The sequence below is a fragment of the Oratosquilla oratoria genome, chromosome 24 (assembly GCF_046742065.1).
Source record: "Oratosquilla oratoria isolate Oo_2021 chromosome 24, ASM4674206v1, whole genome shotgun sequence".
Lineage (NCBI taxonomy): Eukaryota > Metazoa > Arthropoda > Malacostraca > Stomatopoda > Squillidae > Oratosquilla > Oratosquilla oratoria.
The window spans coordinates 20,847,430-20,868,556 of NC_134800.1; the positions used below are offsets into that span (position 1 = coordinate 20,847,430).

The 21,127-nt window shown below is 41.0% G+C and overlaps 1 protein-coding gene across 1 annotated transcript in view; it reads left to right on the forward strand.

Moving 5' to 3' along the window:
- The first annotated feature begins 2,348 nt into the window (after positions 1 to 2,348).
- The window catches only part of LOC143038522 (uncharacterized), a 38,521-nt gene continuing 19,742 nt past the window's right edge, over positions 2,349 to 21,127 (forward strand). The window contains exon 1 of the mRNA XM_076207820.1: positions 2,349 to 8,986. The gene's annotated coding sequence lies outside the window, so the exon portion shown is untranslated. The remainder of the gene's footprint in view (positions 8,987 to 21,127) is intronic.

Genomic DNA, 21,127 nt, shown 5'->3' on the forward strand with positions numbered 1-21,127 from the left:
CTCCTCATGGATGACAGGTCATCCCTGCATCTGCCAACTGCCTTGGGTCAAACAATACAGCAAGACACAGTACATCCACAGCAAGGCCACTTCACTTAATTGGTGACCCCCTCTGTCCCCTCATCCAGAAAAAGAGAAGAATGAGTAATCCCCTTCGGCTACATCAAAATATTATTCACACATAAGTACCCCCTATTCCTCATCCTTCCCTTCCTTGCATAAGTGTTATCCATACACAGTCAGTCTTCACTTATCCCTATCTCATGCCTGCTCCCTTCCCTTCCTCAACAGACATTCCCCTCATTCTCAATGCCCCCTTCACCCTATCCATCCATCTCATCCATGGTCATCCCCTCAAGTTCACTCCTCCCACCTCTGCCTTCCACACCTCTTTCATCAGCCCTATTTACCATCTCTTTTTCCACTCCTGCTCTCCTCTTTACCTTGTTTCTCACTCTATCCAACCTTGTAACCCCTACCACGCTTCTCAAACAATACAGGAATTTAAGAGCAAATTAGATGTGGTGAAATATAGAGATGGGACACCATGAGTGTAGCTCCCCTTCCCATAAGATACAACTAAGTAAACTAGGTAAATACATTTCAACTTTTTCTCTCTGCCTCATACAATACTGTTGGCACAATCACACCTTCATACAATCTCCTCTTTGCATCCATTCACTTTTGATGTCAATTCCCTTTAGAATCTTAAAGTCCTGACTATACAGAAATATTATCAACCCCTTCAATGTCCAGCGCGCACACACGCACACATACACGCATATGGAACGAGAAACAAGGACTCCAACATCTTTCCAACCAACTCTCTAGGGAGTCAGGGACCATCTATTGTCCTTCAAATCTCAAGCAAGGGACATTCATTTGTACCTAGTGACCAGAAGACCAGGCTTCCAGGCAATATCTACTCGAACAATAGAAGCCGCCAACGCTTGAACAAAAGGCCTCGCCAGCATTTTGGAGAAATGCCCTGATGCACTACTCAACTACAAAAGGGAAACGGCAACTGCCTGGTGCCCAACATTGTCATTCAACTGAAACCTTCTTTTTATTTACTGATCAGGATGTGGCACCACTGTATTTACCTAGTTGTATTATACAGGAAGGAGAGCTATGCTTGTGGTGACCTGTTTTTGTATCTCGCAAGATCAAGTTTGTTCTTTAATTCTTGTATTGTGTTTGCACACACTATTTCTTCATCCAATTTGTTCCATATATCTATCACTGTGTGGTAAGCTGTTCTTTTGCAGGTTTCTTCTGTAGTTATCCTTTTTGAGTTCCATTGCATGTCTTCTTGTCCTTCATCTGGCCTGCTTTAATAAGTCCTCTCTATCAAGACATTCTTTTCCTTTTATAATTCTGTAGATGGTTAGTAGGTCCCTTCGTTCTCTTCTTTGTTCTAGGGTTGGCAATTCCAGTTTGACCAGTCTTTGTTCATATATCAGGTTTGCAAGTGTTGGGACCAACTTTGTTCTCGCTCTTTGTATTCTTTCTAATTTGTATATATGTATATAAATTCTGGCAACCCCCTGAGGTAACTTCAGAGGTTGCATTGTATCTAGAAACCAGAAAGAATACTAGAATTGGTAAAGAAAAGACACTGCTCAGACTTTAACTCTCCCAAGCATCAGTAACTTAATAATGTAGATAGAACTACACATCTACATTCTGGTGGCAGAAGTGGGATTTCTGAAGTAACAATTCTACAAAAGCAGCTCCATTTGAACATAGCTATCTTCCAATGCTACAATCTTAGCTGCATCATCCAGCATCTTACTAGGAAGCACTGCTGCAATGATTCACTTCATACAGACATCACAAGCAAATCCATCTTCATCCAACATCCTACTATGAAGCACCACTGCATTGCTTCGCTGCATCCTCCAGCATCTACTATGAGGAAAACCCTCTTCACGGTATTCTCCAGCATCTACTATGAGGAAAACCCTTTTCATGGCATTCTCCAGCATCAGCTACAAGAAAAACCCTCTTCATGGCATTTTCCAGCATCCATAATTCCCACCACCTCCACACCAACACCGAGATGAGTTGGATGACCTCCCCTCTCCAACATCGCATCGTGTTCTGCATGGCACTGTATTAACAGCCAACAATCATCTTCTATGAGTCAATACTACAACACTCCAATGATCATCTATACACCAATGATTGTCGCAGCATCAACAGCCAATGCCCTCCCCCTCCACTCCATGCATCTACCTTTGCAAAATCTCCATCTCCCTTTCCTTTATTTCTTTTGCATATATCACCCATATATATATATATATATATATATATGTCAACTCGCCAACTAAATACACTATATTAATTACTCCCCCTGTTTCCAGCAGTGCATTTTCCCACTGCTTCACCCAGTAAAGCACCTTCATCTAACACTACATCATCTTGGGTGAGTAGATATTTTTCCATTCTCATTATCACCTAGGTGCAACACAGTCAATACCTATTTCTCTGTTTGATTAGTCAATGAACATATCCAGACCCCTCTCTGACTCAACATAATGACCCTGTACATGAAGCCGATCTGCACTCAATTCAGATACACCAAACATGTCCCCTCCTACTAACAACTTTTCAGAAAATTCACCTGCTACTCAAAACACCATAACAGCACAAAACCTTATCACCATAGTCCAGGATGAGACATCATACCTCTCTTTAATGGCAAGAACATTCCTGTACACACTCTCCTCTCTGAGGTTGAATCAAAGGTAACACGAAGAAATGCCACAGATGACAAGACTAAGATATCCATCTTAACATCCAAAATAGATAAGAATAACACATCAGCTGGTGATGTTATTCAGTTATGAGATATATAGATCAAGCAATCTTCACCTCTACAAAGGAAAGATTCTTTCAGGAAAACTTGCCTGATGGTTCCTTATCATACAAGAGTTCATGCCAACCATTCAATTTATTCGAAGAAAAGTGAATCTAGTTGCAGATGCTCTCAGTCCCCATATTGCAATCATCACTCACAGTTCTATTTCAGTAACTCTTACACAAGCATGTGTTGCCACAGTGCAGAAATCAGATCCCCTTTGGAAATGTGTCATATACTTCCTCAAATCTGCAGACACAACATTATATGTTGATGACATTCTGTATCACAAAACAACACTAACAAACAAACATGAACCAATCAGATCTCATTCTAGAAATTTTGAAGCTTATACATAATTCCCCCATTGCTGCACACCTTGGCCTGGCAAGGAGAAATGCATTACTTCTGGTTAACCCCTTCGATACGATGACGCCTACGTAGGCGTCATGAGGAGCAAGTGGGTACGCGAGGATTCCGATGTCGGCGTCTTCGTTATATATATTGTAGTTGTACCTGCGTGACCCCCATATTCTGTAAACTGGCTTCATCATATTTTTTATGGTTATCAAAATTCACAGGTGAAAGAGAACGAGCAATACAGCGGTAACTTTATTTCTTATAATGCGAGTATTATGACGCAACATCGCACATCTGGCAGCTAATGCTGCCCACAAGATTTTTGCCCGTATTGAAGGGGTTAACCATGAGGAAGGATGTACATGCCTACATTGACACTTGTCACCCTTTCGCGATTCTCAAAGATCATATCAGCGGTCATGTTCCAATCCTAACTTGCCCTACCCCTCCTAAACCATTCGACACAGTCGCTGTTGATCTTCTTAAGTTACCACTTACACATACCGGAAACCAGCATCTCTATGTGTTGACCACTTTTCATGATTCTGTGTTCTTCCCCCCTACCAGACAAAACAACCCAACATGTAGCAAAGACCCTTATTGACAAATTCATATGCCCCCTTACTACACCCAAAACTCTGGTTTCTGACAACAGGAATGAATTCAACAATGAGATTCTTTTGCACATTTGTAATTACTTTCAAATCAAGAAATACAACACTACTGCCTATCACCCTAATTCAAATGGCTTAGTTGAATGCCAGAATAGAAAGGTTCTCAATGTTGTTAGACATCTTGCTTCTGATCTTCACTCTTCTTGGGATGAACATGCCCCCATGATTCAAGCCTGTATAGATAGTTTCATTAACAGGTCAGTATTGGAATTTCCTCATTTTGTCCTCATTGGCTTGGACAAAAGGCTCCATATGATCTTATTCTTTCAGAATTACCTCCCATTTACAATTTCAATGATTATGTCAAGGTCAAAATAGCAAATTTCAATCATCTTTCCAAATGAATCTATATTACTCTTCATCTAAAGACAAAATGGTCTGTTTGCATTACAAAATTAATCAGCCAGAACATGTACCTTTGAAATTTGAGACATTGTTTATGCCCTTAACCACACCTCCACCTCATAGCTCTCCCCTAAATTCTCTGGACCCTATTGTATCATTGGACATGAGTCAAAGAACAAACTCAAAGCACTCAATTTGCCTGATCTTACAGAGACCGTCTTTCACAGAGATCATATCAAAAGTCCCCTGTGGCCTCAACATAGAGACTATCCCCTCACAAACTCACACTACCCCTACAATGGAGGACCATCACCAATCCTCGCCACCAAAACCTCTAGTTCCCCTTCCCCGTAATCTTCAAAATTGAGCAACAACTTCATAAATGTACATTTTTGACTAGGTGAATGGAAATATCTACTTCCACATGCTCATACAATTAAGTCTTTCATTTTAGTCATATTTCCCAGTACCACCATTATTCCAACATGTGTATGTATCTTCATGCCAAGGTTCTGCAAAAGGCTTTGTATCATTTCTTATCTTTCATGAGTACCAGTCTCATTGAGGGCAGTAAGTAGTAGCTTGCCAAGCATCTGTTATTAACCCCTTCGATGTCCAGCATGCACACACGCATACACAAGAAAGTTGGCACCAGCTCTTTCCAAATTAACATACGAACAAAGATTATCGAAATTAGAACTACCAACACTAGAGCAAAGAAGAGAAAGAGGTGATTGCAGATTATATTTAGAATCATGGAAGGAATGGAAATCCTTGACAGAAAAGATTTACTAAAAAATGACACTGGAAAAACAAGAGGTCATGAAAAGAAACTCAAAAAGGACAACTACAGAAGAGGTCGGACAAAGAATAGCTTCCCACACAGAGTGCTGGATATATGGAATAACTTAGATAATGAAACAGTGTGTGCAAATACTATTCAAGATTTTAAGAAAAACTTGATGCTGAAAGATACAAAGATGGGTCACCACGATCATAGCTCCCTTCCCGTATAATACAGCTAGGTAAATGAAATGAGAAGGACTCCAACATCTTTCCAACCAATTCTCCAGGGACCTATTATCCTCCAGATCTCAAGCAAGGGACATTTAATTGTCCCTAGTGACCAGAAGACCAGGCAACACCTGCTTGACCAATAGAAGCCACCAGTGCTTGAACACCCTGACATGCTACTCAACTACAAAAGGGAAATGGCGACCATCCGGTGTCTATCATCGTCACTCAACTGTAACCTTTATATGTACCGATCAGGATGTGGCACCACTGTAAATTTGAGTGTGTGTGTGTGTGTATATATATATATATATATATATATATAATATCTGGCAACCCCCAGAGGTTACTTCAGAGGTTGCATTGTATGTAGAAACCAGAAACCAGAGAGAATACTGGAATCAGTCAAGAAAAGACATTGCTCAGATTTTGTCTCTCCCAAGCACCAGTAACTTATTAATGTAGATAGAACTACACATCTACAGAAGTAGCATGTTCCAAATGTGGATGAACTAATGATTTATATAGCTTGTTAATGACAGATGGGCTTTTAAAATCAAAATATTGCACAATCAGTCTCATTATTAGCTTTCTGAGGCAAAAATTCATTGCTTAAATGATTTCAGATTATTACTGATAATTATGCTGAGATCTTTTTCACTATCCACTTTTGTTAATTCATTTCCAAATAACTTTAATCGTACTTACTATTATTTTTACCTATGTGCATAACTTTACATTTACTTGTGTTAAATTTCATTAGCCACTTTTTAGACCATTGCTGTAGTTTATCTAGATCTTCTTGAATATCTAATTGGTTTAAGTATTTATTTCTCATCCCACACAGTTTTGGATCATCAGTAAATTTAGAGACAATAGAGTTCAGTCTATGGTCTATATCATTTATATATACTATGAATAGAAGTAGAGAAGAAAAGTTAAAAGGTGCAGATGGAGAGATAATAATAGAAGAGAAGGCAGTAAGAGGAAGATGGGCAGAGTATTTTAGAGAGTTGCTAAATGGGAAGGAGAATAGGGAGGGAAAGGTAGTTGGAGTGGGAAGCACTACGAAAATGACCATGATGAGTGAGGAAAATGGAGGAGAAATAAGTAAAGATGAAGTGAAGGCAGTTGTTAAGATGATGAGAGCACATAAAGCACCTGGGTTGGATGGATGTCATGCAGAATGTCTGAAAAAAGGAGGTACAGTGATGGTGGACTGGCTGGTGAGGTTATTTAATGTTTAAGAGAGGGTAGAATGCTGAAGGAGTGCCTGTATAGTTCCTCTTTACAAGGGACAAGTGTGATTGTAGTAGTTTCAAAGGGATCAGCTTAAGTGTAGTTGGGAAGGCTTATGGAGGTCTTGATTGAGAGAATTAGGAGAGAAACGGAAGGAGTAATTGGTGAAGAAAAGAGTGGGTTTAGGACAGGTAGTTTTTTTTTATTTTATTTTTTATTTTATTTTTTTTATATATATAAGAGAGATGTGAAAAGGTAATGATGTTTTTTGGATCTGGAAAATGCTTATGACAGGGTAGACAGGAAGGCACTGTGGGAGGTATTACAGATATATGGGATAGGAGGAAAGCTGTTAAGAGCAGTCAAGAGTTTTTACGAGAGTAGTAGAGCATGTGTTAGGATTCTAAATGGAGAAAATGAGTGGTTTGAGGTAAAGGTTGGACTTCATCAGGGATGTGTTATGTCACCCTGGCTGTTCAATTTATACATAGGTGGGGTGGTGTGAGAGGTAGCAAGGGTAATGGGTTAGGGATTGGAGATGGTTAAAGAAAATGGAGAAAAATGAGAGATAAACCAGCTGTTGTTTGTGGACGACACTGTGCTTATAGGAGGATCAGAGGAGGGATTGAGGAAGTTAGTGAAAGAGATTGGGAAGGTGTGTGAAAGAAGTTGAAGGTAAATGTGGGTAAAAGGTAATGAGATGTACTAGGGGAGAAAGTGACATCAGACTGGAAGTGAGTATTAAGGGAGAGAGACTGCAGGAAGTGGATAGTTTTAGATACTTTGGCACAAATGTGGCGGGAAATGGAGTGGAGGTGGAGGTAGAATGTAGATTGAGAGAAGTAAGCAAATGCCTTGGTGGATTAAAAAATGTAATGAATAATAGACATTTGGGAATGGATGCTACGAGTAAGAGGAGATTGTATGAAGGAGTTATTGTGCCAACAGCACTGTACAGGGCAGAAACATGGAACATAAAGAGAGGAGTTTGAATGTGTTTGAAATGAGGTGCCTGAGAATTGTGATAGGGGTTACTAGGCTGGATAGAGTGATAAATGAGGAGAAGAATGGAAATGGAGTTTTTGAGATAGGGTTAATGAAAGAGTTGGAATGGTTTAGACACATGGAAAGAATGAGTGAAGAAAGACTAGTAAAAGGTGTGGAAGACAGGTGGAAGGAGTGAACATGAGGGGTTGACCTAGGATGAGATGGATGGATGGGGTGAAAGGGGCATTGGGAAAGAGGGGAATGTCTGTTGAGGAAGGACAGGAGAGGTCAGAAGATAGGGGTGAATGGAGAATGGTTGTGTATGGATGATGCTGTGATGTATGAGGGAGAGTGGGTGGGGGATGGTGGCTGAGGGAGTATGTGTGAGAAATTTATTTCTCCCTGTCTTCTTTTCTCTATGAGGGGATGGAGGGGAGGGGGGCCACCGATATAATGAAGCAGCCTTGCTGTAAATGTGTTCCGTCTTCCGACACTGCTTCTGACCCAGGGCAGTGGGTGAAATGCAGGGATGACCCATCATCCAGGAGGTGTCAAGATAAGAGGGAGGGAAGAGGGTGTAGGGGAGTGGAGTGTGTTGGAGATGGAATGGGTGGGAGTGTTTTTTATGCCTTTGTTTTTTGGCTACCTCCCTTATAAGGGGGAAGAAGCCATTGTATGTATGTATGAATAGAAGTGAGTATTAAGGGAGAAAGAGACTGGAGGAAGTGGATAGTTTTAGATACTTGGGTGCAAATGTGGCAGGAAAGGGAGGAGTGGTGGAGGTAGAATGTAGACTGAGAGAAGCAAGTAAATGCCTTGGGGGATTAAAAAGTGTAATGAGAAATAGACATTTGGGAATGGATGCTAAGAGGAGATTGCTGACATCACTGTATGGGGCAGGAACATGGAATATAAGAGAGGAGGAATTTGAATATGTTTGAGATGAGGTGCCTGAGAAGTATGATAGGGGTTACTAGGATGGATAGAGTGAGAAACAAGGAAGTCAGGAGGAGAGCTGGGTTGGAAAGGGAGTTGGGAGATAGGGTTGAAGGAGTATTGGGATGGTTTAGACACATGGAAAGAATGAGTGAAGAAAGATTAGTATAAGAACTGTGGAAGGCAGAAGTAGAAAGCATTGGCATGAGGGGGCAACCAAAGATGAGATGCATGGATGGGGTAAAAGGGGCATTGGGAAAAAGGGGACTGTCTATTGAGGAAGGATGGGAGAAGACAGAAGATAGGAGTGAATGGAGAATGGTTGTGTATGGATGATGATGTGATGCATGAAAGGGAGTGGGGGGTGAGGGAGTATGCGTGAAAAAATAATTTGATGCAGCCCGAAGAGATTTCTCCCCATCTTCTCTTTTTCTGTATGAAGGGACGGAGAGGGGGCGGGGTGCTGACTTAGCAACCTTGCTGTGGATGTGGTCTTACAACACCACTGCTTCTGACCCAGGGCAGTGGGCAAGATGCAGGGATGACCCGTCATTCAGGAAGAGCCAAGGTAAGAGGGAGGGAGTGGCATGAATGGGAGTGGAGTATGTGAGGGATGGAATGGGTAGGAGTAGATTTTATGTTTTTTGACTACTTCCCTTGTTAGGGGGAATGAGCCTTTAGTATATGTATGTATGAATAGAAGTGGTCCAAGAATTGGACCCTGAGGAACTCCATTCATAATATTTTTCCATCTAGAAGTTTTGCCATTTAGAACAACTGTGTTTACAATTGTTTAACCAATTACTAGTCCAGCTATTAGACTACTACATATTCTGTAAGAAGCTAATGTAGCAAGTAGTCTTTCATGTGGGATGGTATCAAAAGCCTTTGCAAATTCCAGATATATTAAATCTTGTTTCTTTTGTCATAATTTGAGGTGAGTGTTGAAGTTGAGTAAGTTAGTCATGCTAGAACATTTCCGTCCAAGTCCATCCTGGCTATCATTTATTAAGCAGTTACTTTCTAAATGGTGTTTGATAGCATCTTTGATGATAGTTTCCATCATTTTTCCTATGATTGAGGTTAAGCTTATCAGCTTGTAGTTCATTGGCTTCTCTTTGTCACCCTTTTTGAATATGGAGGTAACGTTAGCTAACTTCCATTCTCTTGGTACATCTCTGGATAGCCTAATCATTTTCTTCTCCCATCACATTTTCCTGGCATCTCCCACTACCACAAACAAGCCTTCCCTATTCTCTACATTTAACAAATCCCTTAAATACCATTTCCTCCTTACTGCATTCACTTCATTCAGCAGCTGTCCACCCCTGTACCCTCTCCCTATCCAACTTTCCCTCCCTCTCACTCTTTTCACTTCTTTACAGAAGGTGGGATTATGTTGAAATATTCTCTTACAGCAAAATCACTAGGTAACCCAAGGGGATCTTTAATGAGAAGACTTCCTCCAAGTTCTTTCAATATTTATTAATGAAAAAGCATGTAGACAGTGCAACAAATTCATGTGTTAATGGTATATAGCCAACCTAAATAATTTTAACACTAAACTCTGCTCCAGTTTTCCTAACATTGCTCCTTCTTCAAAATGAATAAAGTCTACAAGGCATACTCAAAGCCATTAATGTGAATGAGCTTTTGCCAAAACATTTGCTACTTTTATGCATTTGGTTATAAATAAGCATTACTACATATTATATACCTATATTTGCACATGATGGCTGGGATGTACATGTCAGTAGTTACGGTATTGCTTATTTTTTTTACAAATTGTGTAAAAGTAAAAAACTGTGAAAACTCATCAGTGTTAATGAATTTATGGCTGCCATGAGGAGACCTGTAATCGTAATCCTGCTGCTTGTATCATATATTTATTCTAACTACCACCAGCTGATATTATTCAACTTAGAGAAACCCTCTTGTAGTGAAAGGGTTAAATATATATATGCATAATACAGAAATTTTTTATCTTAATGAATTTTTACTATACATATGAGCTTGGACTTTACAGGAAAGTTATGAACACATTAAGTGCATGTGAAGACCATTGTGTGTGCATGATTTTGTATTTCTTTGACCTTTATTACATTATGATAATCATATTTATTGTATATAGTGAAAAAATATTCAATAACAGTACATCATTACATCTAAACCATATATTATGTTCCTAGACAACAGGAAACACACATTCATTTTAAGTGTGGCAGTCATCAGTTGTGAAAAATCAAATTGAGAGTGAGTGGAGGAGGAAAAGAGAGACAGAAGTGTTAAAGGTCAGCAAATTAAAGGCAAAGGAAAAGAAGACAGAATACCAGAAGGAGTTTGGAAGGTAGTGAAGAAGAATAGAGGAATATGCATGTTTCAAAGAGGAAGTGCTAGAGTGTGCACACATGTGGGATGAGAATGAGAGGGAACTGGAGAGGTAGCACATGGTGAGATAAAGATATAGTGGTGGAAGAAAATAAGTAACCATATGAAGACTAGTTGTAAAGTAAAACAAAAAGGAAGTACTCTATATAATAGGTACAGAAGAAAGGGTAGAAGCAAAAATGCAATATGAGGGAGGTAGAAGTAAGGTAAAGGATACAGGCATACAGATCCCAGTGAAAGATAAGGCAGTAAGAGAAAGATGGCAACATTTCAGGGATTAGTTGAACTTGAGGAGGAGAGGGAGTGTTTGATTGTAGCAATGAAAGATATTTGGAAAATGTGATTGGAGAGGAATATGATAGGGGTATTGGAAAAAAAAATACAAAGAGCATTGAAAGTGATGAAAGTTGGTAAGGCACCTGGGTTGGATGGGTGTTATGTGGAGTGTCTGATGAAGGGAGGTGTAGTTATAGTGAATTGGCTTTTTAGATTGTTTAATATGCACTTCAGGGATGGAAGTCTGCCTGTGAACTGGAAGCATGTATATCAACATACAAAGGAAAAGAGGACAAATGTGAACATTATAGCTTTCAGTGGATGAGTTGGTTAACTGTAGCTGGATTTTGGTCTGTTCAATGTAGTATGGGTATTAAAAGGATTAGGAGAGTAACTGGGGAAGAGCAGTGTGAGTGAAAGGAAGAGGATGCACTGATCAAATATCCAATGGCATGTGAGAATTTTTTGGCTATATATATATATATTTATATATATATATATATACACACACACACCAAGGGCTTGGCAAAAGATAAATATGTTATTGGATTTTCATAGATTTGAAAGTGTATGACAAGGTTGACAGGAGTTTTGGGACATGGACATGGAATGGGAGAAGTTTGTTGTGGGTGGTCAAGTAGATTTTGTATCAGAATATGGAATGGAGAGAGCAAGCAGTTTGAGGTAAAGGTGTGGCTATGGGAGTGCTGGGCAAGGGTTTGGAGCTGGTGAGAGTGGAGAGAACTGGGAGGTGAGCCAGGTATTTGCTGATGACATTGTGCTTGCAGCCATGCTGGAGTCTGAAGCAGGTCATAGCAAAGTTATTTTAGAGGGGTATTTGAAAGAAGCTGAAAGGAAATGTGGGCAAAAGATGATGAGATGTACAACATGTGAGGGTGGTAGTAAGTTGGAAGCAAGTATAAAGGAGGAAGGAGGAGAGCTTTTAATCATTGGGATTACATGTAGCAGGGAATGGAGAAGTAGGGTTGGAGATGAATAATAGAGTGAGGAAAGCAAGTAAATATCTGGAAGTAATGAAAATTGTCGAGAAATGTGTATCTTGAAGTGAGCACACAAAGAAGATTGTATGGAAATATTGTGCCCATGACACAATATGGAGCAGATTGAATTTACAGGAAGTAGAAAGAATCTTAACATGTTTGAGATGAAATGTTTAAAAAGTATGATGGGATTTACAATGTTGGATAGTGAGAAATTTGGAGGGCAGGCAGTGATAGGGGGATTGGAAGAGCTGTTAGACTGGGTTGATCAAAGATTAACAGGATGAGATGGGCATACGGAAAGAATGTGTGAAGAAAGACAAGCAAAAGTGTGGAAGGGGGAAGACCAAGAATGAGGTGGATAGAAAGGGTGGAAGGGACATTCCCTGTTGAACAGGGGAGTGGGGAATATATAGATCTAAGTGGAGAGTGGTTGTAAATGATTGAGAAAATTATTTGACTTGAAGGGATTTTTAATGTATGCTTTATTCTTGAGTTGTTGTCGTTCCCTAGACTGTCTGTCCGGGCAGTCCCGTCTCCCCAAGGAATGCCATAGCCGAAACTGGGTTTTCCCACAAATCCTTTATAGAGCGTATGTTGTGTTGTTTGCGTGCATGATTGTGTATAATGCAGTCTTCCATTATGTGTTGTATGGTATGGGGTGAAGTGTTACATCCTGGGCAGCTGTTCACAACGCGGTCATCCAGCCTCTTCTGGTAGCTTAGAAGTGCTGGGTGGTGACCGCACCACAGTCTGGCCAAGTGGACTCTGTCCTTTCGTGGGAGAGAGGATTCAGAAGGGTGGATATCAGGGGGTCTGGCATGCAGCAGTGTGTCTTTCAGTGTGTTAATGGAGCGGTGAGTGATATGATTATGAATATGTTTCCGGAGGCTGATATTTGGTGGTTGTGGAGGAAGAGAAGAGAGTATCTGTGCGTGATAAAGGTCTTTGGGTGTTGTTTTAATAATTAAAGGTGTGTGTGGGTGTTCTGCTATGTAGTGTAGCAGGTGTGATGTGTTTGTGGTGGCTGCGGCAAGTGTTTGTGTGCTTCTCATGTCGAGGTGGTCCTTGACTTTGAGGATTTTTGTTTCATGGTGTAAATGGTCTGTAGGTGTATTTGTGCAGCCTGTAATTGTTTTTAGGGCTTTGTTTTTTATGATTTGAAGGGTGTTGTGGTGTGTCTCACTGAGATTAGGAGCCCATGCAGGACTCGCATAATTCAACACTGAGCGTATGCATTGTTTGTATATTGTTATATTAGTTTCTTTGTTTTGTCCAAATGTTGTTCCAGTGATTGACTTAAGTGCGTTAAGTCTGGGTGTGCATTTGTTTTTCATGTTTGTGATGTGTTGTTTGAAAGACATGGATGTATCATATGTTACACCAAGAATTTTCGGTGTGTTTGTGTGTGGTATTAGAGTGTTGTTGATGTAGAGATGAGGTATGTATTTGTGTTCTTTTGTCCAGTTGGTGAGAAGTGTTGCTGTAGATTTGGTTGGAGCTATTTTGAGTCTGTTTGTGATGAACCATGTGTTGAGTGTGTCAAGGTATGGCTGGATTATTTCTGCAGCTTTGTCTGTGTTACGATGTGTGCATGTGATTGTTATGTCGTCTGCGTAGGAAGAGATTTGTATTTCTGAGGTGTCTGGTGTGGGTAAGTCATGCATGTATAGATTAAATAGTGTGGGGGATAGAACTGAGCCCTGTGGTACTCCGTTCTTAATGTTTCTGATGTGCGATGATTGACCATTATATGACACGTAAGCATTCCTACCTGCCAGATAATTGGCAGCCATCTTTTGGTGTTATTGTGCATGTCTGTGTTATATATTTTATTTGTTAGGTTGTGGCGGGGGATAGCATCAAAAGCTTTACTAATGTCTAATGTTATAAGAAGTGTTCTTTGGTGGGGCCTATCTGAATTGATGCCATCTAAAATTCTTTGTGTGAGGTTTGTCAGAAGAGTGTTTGTGGAGTGTAGTGGCCTAAAACCGTGTTGTGAGTCAGCAAGGGGAATATATGGTGTGACAAGTTTAAGTATTAGGCGTTCAATGACTTTAGAGGGGGTGCAGAGAAGTGTGATTGGGCAGTGCGATGTTGGGATTGTTGGGTCTTTGTTCGGCTTTGGAATGGTGATTATTTTACCATGCTTCCAGATGTCGGGTATAGTGTTGTGTGAATAGCTGTAGTTTGCAATGTTTGTGAGTGCATGTATACCTTGTGGTCCAATGTGTTTTAGGTGGATGTTGCTTATGTTATCAGGGCCACAGGCAGATGAGTGCTTGAGACTATGTATTATGAGTTTTGTCTGACTGTCTATGAAGGGTATATAGTCTGAGTCTGTGGGAAAGTCTTTCTTACGTCGAATGGTGCGTCGGTCGTCAGGGTGAGAAGTGAGATGGCTTGTCTGTGCAAAATGACGTATGAGTGCGTTTGCCTGGAGCTGCAGCGTCTATGTCGTGGGACCACCCCCCAACCCCAAGAGTTGGGGGCCAAACGGCAGCAACTACCCCTGGCCACCGGCTCTACGCAGGTGGCACCGATCCCCAAGAGGAGCTGCGCCTACCTTGGGGAGTACCACAATCCTATTCTTGAGTAGATGGGGAGGGGTTACCATATAATGAAGTAAAGTTAAACCAGCTTTGGCCTTGCTGTGGTGTAATGGTTGCATTGCCACTGACCCAAGCACTGGCTGAGGACAAATGCAAGAATCAATCAATCCACTGCCCCATGTCTCTCATGAAGGAGAACCATGACTCCCAGGTAACTGAAAACAGCTACCTGATTGGCCCTTAAGTCACACATTGTATTGGCTGGGTATAGCTGGTGTAAGGCAGATGAAGTGTTTAATGCCCCCAGTGATAATTGTATCTGGGCCAGTTTGTTTCTATAGCCAGGCCTATTCAGTGCTAATACAGTACTGCCTTTGTACCTGAATGAAAGGATACTAGTATGGTTCGTGCTTCTCTAGAGAGGAAATTTTTGGGCCGCATGTCTCCGGAGTTTAATGGAGTAGGGAGTTTGAGAGGAACTTTATATGCAAATAGAATGGATGATGTGTGGGTGTATGGTTTGACTTGGCAACCCCCCTTTTAAGGAGGAGAAAGGGCCTTTTGATATATGTCAATGTTTTTCAAGCATTTCTGTCATCCTCAAGGAGCAAAGATAAAAAGGTCTTAGATGGGTATAGGACGAGCAGACAGTGGCTGCATTTCTTGGCTGGCTATGCCTTTTGGTATAAAGATGGATAGGTCTTCCAAGGTATTGACTGCATAGTAGCATGTAGCTAATACTTCAGGGACTTATGGGGCACCCCTGTGGACCAGAACCACATGTCATTCATCTGTATTGGAATTTAAAATCTGTACTCGTAATGGAGTGACAATACTCATGTACTTCTGCTGTCCCTCCTTTATGCTGTTTCCTTAAACCTGTCCTTCACCTCTTCGCTGACTATCTCTTCCTGATTCCCGTGTAGTAGGTGGGCAATGTTTTCTTGCATGTCATAAAAGGTGACTAAGTGGGACAATGAGGAGACTGGGCTGCTCCATTTGGTATTTTGCTCAAAGTCAAGCCACAAGAGGATGTGAGAGGGCTTCCACCAGAACCTTAGTAATTGGGTCATCAAATATGCATGGATGTGTTACAGATGTGAGTAAAATGAAAAAGATTGGTATATTTGTAAGAAAGATGGATGTATTAACACAGAGTTGAAAGGGAGGAGTGATTTCAAGTTTGAGATTGTGGTATGGTGTCAGTGGTAGGGGAGGGAGGAAAGGAGTGGCTGGTAAGTAATGAGATAAGAAAGTGCATGTCATGGAGGGAAAGGTGCTTGAAGATGTGGGCAAAGTTTAAATTAGGATGGGCAATATGGACCTTTGTGAATATACATGATCCTGGTGTGGGAGGTACTACAGATATATGGGATTGGGGAAAAGCTGTTAAGGATAGACAGAGTTTTTATGAGTTGTAGAGCATGTGTTGGATTGGAAATATAAAGTGTGAGTGTTCTAAGGTAAAGATGGGCCTATGTCAAGGCTGTGTCATGTCACCATGGCTGTTCAATGTGTACATAGATGGAGAGATGCAGAAGGTAAATGCAATGGTGATGAACAGGGGATTGGACATGGTTAAAGGCAGTGGAGAGAAGTGAGCCAGTTGTTGTTTGCAGACAACACTGCATTTGTGGCTGGGTCACAGAGGGGATTAAGGCAGTTAGTGAATGACTTTAGGAAGATATGTGAAAGGAGTAAGTTGAAGGTAAATGCGGGTAAAAGTATGGTGATGAGATGTACAAGGGGAGAGGATGGCAGTGAGTTGGAATTAAGTTTTAAATAAGAGAGGCTGGAGGAAGTGGATATCTTTTAAGTATCTGGTGTCACATGTGGCAAGAAATGGAGTGGGGTGGAGGTTAATTTTAGATAAAGAGAAGCAAGTAAATATCTTGAGGGGGAGGTTAAAAAAGTCATAAGAAATAGGCATCTGGGAATGGATGCAAAGTAAAAATTATATGAAGGGGTGATTGTGTATATAACACTATGGGGCAGACTTGGAATTTAAGAGAATCAGAAAATAGAAGTTTAATGTGTTTGAGATGAAGTGTGAGAAGTATGGTGGGGATTACAAGGTTGAATAGAATGAGGAATAGAGCAGGGGTGAACAGGAAGCTAGCAGATAGGACTGATGAAAGATTATTGGGATGGTTTGGGAACATGGACTTAGTAAAGAAAGATTAGCAAAAGAAATGTGGAAAGCAAGAGGTGGATGGAGTGAATTTGAGGGAACAACTAAGGATAAGATGGATGAATGGGGATGAAAAGGGCTTTGAGCAAGAGGGGAATGTCTGGTGAGCAAGGAAGGGAGAAGGCATGAGATAAAGGTGAGTGGAGAATGATTGTGTATGGATGATATTTTGACACAGCCTGAAGGGATTTCTTCCTGTCTTCTCTATTTTTCACATGAGGGGGACGAGGAGGGAGGGTTGCTGTGTAAATGAAGTGGCCCTGCTGTGGATGTGCTGGGTCTTGTTGCATTGGGCAGAATACAGGGATGACCCTTCTTCCATGTAGATAAGATGAGAGGGAAACAAGGGTGGTGGATGGGAGTGGAATGGGTGCATGCCTTGACTGGCTACCTCCCTTATAACTGGATAGAGGCCCTTGGTATATAGACATGGTCCTGGTAGAAAAGCAAAGAGGAGAGGGAAGCTTTCAGGATTTAGTTAAGCAAATATATAGAAAGTTTTAGGATGAATGTAAATTTGATGTTGAGGGATCTCACTCCTAGAGATGATAAATGTAGTAATGAGGTTTAGTTTCAGGTAAGAACTGTAATGGAAATAGAGAGATATGTTTAGAGAAGGAGTACAGTGTTTATGAAAAAAGACAAACATATGTGGGAGAGCTGTGGAAGGGTGGTGGGAGGGTGGTGAAGAGAGCATTAACCTCTTCAATATGAGTCAAATACTCACACACACATTAGACTGCTTGATGTACAATGATGCATCACAATATGCAGGCTAGAAAATATAAAGTTGCAGCTGTTGTACTCATTCTTTCACCCAATGTTGATAACCCACAGAAAAGGCAATCAAGCCTGTTCACAGAATACAGGGTCACTCAGCTACAACTACATACATACATATACCAAGGCTTTTTTCCCCCTTACCAGGGGGATAGCCAAAAAGGACCAGGCACAAAAACATTCCCACCCATTTCATCCCTACAACTACAAAATAAATATAATTAGGATGCTGACACCTGCATCCTCGTATACTCACTTGTGTCTCATGACACTTATGTAGGCATCGTCGTATTCTAGAGGTTAAAGGAATTCCTATTGGTATGCAAAGGGAGGATTAGAAAAGTTCTGGACAGCAATATCTTCATGGGAAAAAGCAGGAGACTAGGATGATTATCTGGTAGAGAAATGGAGTGGAGGAAATGGGAGGGAGGTAGAGAAGTGTGAGAAGTAGTGAAAGATAGTAGGAAAACAGAAGTGCATTTCCAGGAGGATCCAATGTGATAAAGTGCACAAAGATGGTATATGGGATGTGGAGAATGGGAGGGAACAGGAGATTAAGAGGTGAAGGCAGTGGTGGAAGAGAAGCGAGTGTTTGAGAACTGGTTGCAAAATAGAAATGGGGAAATACATGATATACAGAAAGTGCGATGCAAAATGCAAGGTGAGGGAGGCAAAGAATATTATTAAAAATTGGGGAGGAGTCCGATAGAATTTTGAAAAGAATAAAATGTTTAAGTGAAAAGTTGAGTATTACAGGGATTTGAATGTGGAGGTTAGGGATTGATTGTGGCAGTGGAATTTATGTGATGGGAGAAGACAATAGAGCTGTAGGAAAATATGAGGTACAAAGAACATTGGAAGTGATAAAAGCTGGTAAGGCACCTTGGTTGGATGGGTATCAGTTGGAGCATTTGGCAAAGTGAGGAAAAATAATAGTGGATTAGCTAGTGAGGTTCAATATATGCCTAAGGGAAGGGAATGTGCCAGAGTGGAGGAAAGCATATACAGTTCAATTATATAGGGGAAAAGGTGACAAATATGAATGTTGTAGCTATATAGGGATCAGTATGTTCAGTGTAATTGGAGTTTTGAGAGGATTAGAAGAGGAACAGGGAGTAATTGGGAAGAACTGTGGGTTTTGGAAATGAAGAGTGCATGGTTCAAAATTTTATGGTAAGGAAATGTGAACTTTTGGGCTTAAGGATGTCTCAAGCTTTTATGGTTGGCTGGAAGGTGTTCCAGATGAGGGCAGTTGAAATTTTTTTTAGTAGAGCTCGTGTTAGGGAATGGATTGAAGGGGTGGTTTGAGATGAAAGTGGGTTGTATGATGCTGCCATTTGGGTTTGTAGCTTGTGGCTGGGTCAGGGGGTCTGAGGTAGCTAATGGCAGAGTTTGGGAAGGTATGTGAGAGGAGAAAGCTGAAAGTAAATTTGGGGAAAAGGTCATGACTGGAGACCAGAAGGTAGATCTAGAGGTAGACAAGACCAGAAGGTAGATCTAGAGGTAGACCAAAGAAAAGATGGAAAGATGGAGTCGAAGAAATCCTAGAGGCAAATAGATTAGGAAAAATAGAGGATTTGAGGGAAGAAGAAAGCTACAAGAGGACTAACTGGAGAAATGTTCTGGCCCCCCCTGACAGGCTGAAAGCCTACCTGGGAGCAGAAGTAAGAAGTAATTTGACATACAAGGGAGAAAGTGCCACTGAGTTAGAGTTGAGTATTACAGAAGAGAGACTAGAAGAAGTGAGAGGTACTTAGGGTCTTAATGGAATGGAGTGGAGGTAAATTATAGGGGAAATTGAAGCAAATGTCTTGGGTGGGGGTGAAAGATGTCTAGAAATGGGTATCTGGGGGATTAACATAAAGAGAAAGGGATGATTATACAGTGACTTGGAATTGATAGGAGGGAAGAACCTAAATGTGTTTGAGATGAAGTGTATAAGAAGTGTGGTAAGGATTACAAGGATGGAAAGAGTGAGAAAGTAAGCTAGAGTTGAGGTGAAATGACAGCTGGCTGATAGGGATAATCAAAGAATACTAGGATGGTTTTGACATATGGAAAGAACAAGTTAAGGAATACTAGCAAAAAGAGTACAGAAGGCAGAGGTAGATGGAGTGACAATTTGCATAAACATGGCAAAGGAGACATGGACTGGAAGAGAAGCATTTATTCCTGAACACTTCACTTCCAGTCCATGTTTATGCAACTTGTTCACATGGATTTTCGTTTTTTGATGGAGTGAATTTGAAGGGAAGGCAGAGCTTGAGATGGATGGATTGGATGAAGGGGCTTTGGGTCCAAGGGGAATGTATGTCAAACAAATATGGAAGGTGTAATTGAAGAGCATTTGTGAATGATAAGATTTGTAGCCCAAAGAGCCAGAGATTTCTTTTTGTCTGCTCTGTAAATTCTTGTGTGGGTGAGGTGGGGCAAGGGTTGACATGTAATGAAACCATGGAGGTAAACCAGCTTTGGCTGTTGGTCTCTGCTATGGTTTTGTTTTGCTGTATTGCTTCATCCACAAAGAGCAAAGATGAAAGGTACAACAAATAGGTTTTGGATGGGTATATGCTGTAGCTGGGCCACCCCCTACTTGTATGGTGGAAAGGGTCTTTTGGTATTATGTAGTTGTATTTTGGGTAAAGGTAATAGGAGAATGTGGCAGCAAATTAGAAACAAGTATTAAGGGAGAGAGACTGGAAGTGGATAGCTTTAGATACTTGGGTGCAAATGTGGCAGGAAGGGGAGGAGTGGAGGTAAAATGTAGATTGAGAAAAGCAAGTAATTGTCTTGGGGGATTAAAAAGCGTAATGAGATAGTCATTTGGAAATGGATGCTAAGGAGATTGTATGAAAGAACGAGTGTTGACAGCACTGTATGGAACATAAAAGAGGAGTTTGAATGTGTTTGAGATGAAATGCCTGAGATGTATGGTAGGGGTTACTAGGTTGGATAGAGTGAGAAATGAGGTGAGGAGGAGAGCAAGAGTGGAAAGGAAGTTGGGAGATAGGGTTGATGAAAGAGAATTGGGATGGTTTGGACATATGGAAAGAATGAGTGAAGAAAGATTAGTAAAAGGTGTGGAAGGCAGTGATGGAAGGAGTGAATATGAGGGGGCGAGCAAGGATGAAATGGATGGGGTAAAAGGGGCATTAGGAAAGAGGGTAATGTCAGTTGAGGAAGGGAGAAGACAGAAGATAGGGGTGTATGGAGAATGATTGTGTATGGATGATGCTTGGAGGAGAGTACGTGTGAATGATATTTTGACACAGCCCAAAGGGATTTCTCCCCCATCTTTTCTTTTTCTACATGAGGGGATGGAGGCGGGGGTCACCAATTAAATGAAGTGGCCTTGCTGCATTGCTCCTGAACCAGGGCAATGGGTAAGATGCAGGGATGACCCATCATCCAGGAGGAGCCCTTATAAGAGGGAGGGGGTTGAATAGGAGTGCAGTGTGTGGGGATGGAATGGAATGGGTGGGAGAGGATTGTATCCCCCCCCCTTTTTTTTTTTGCTAACT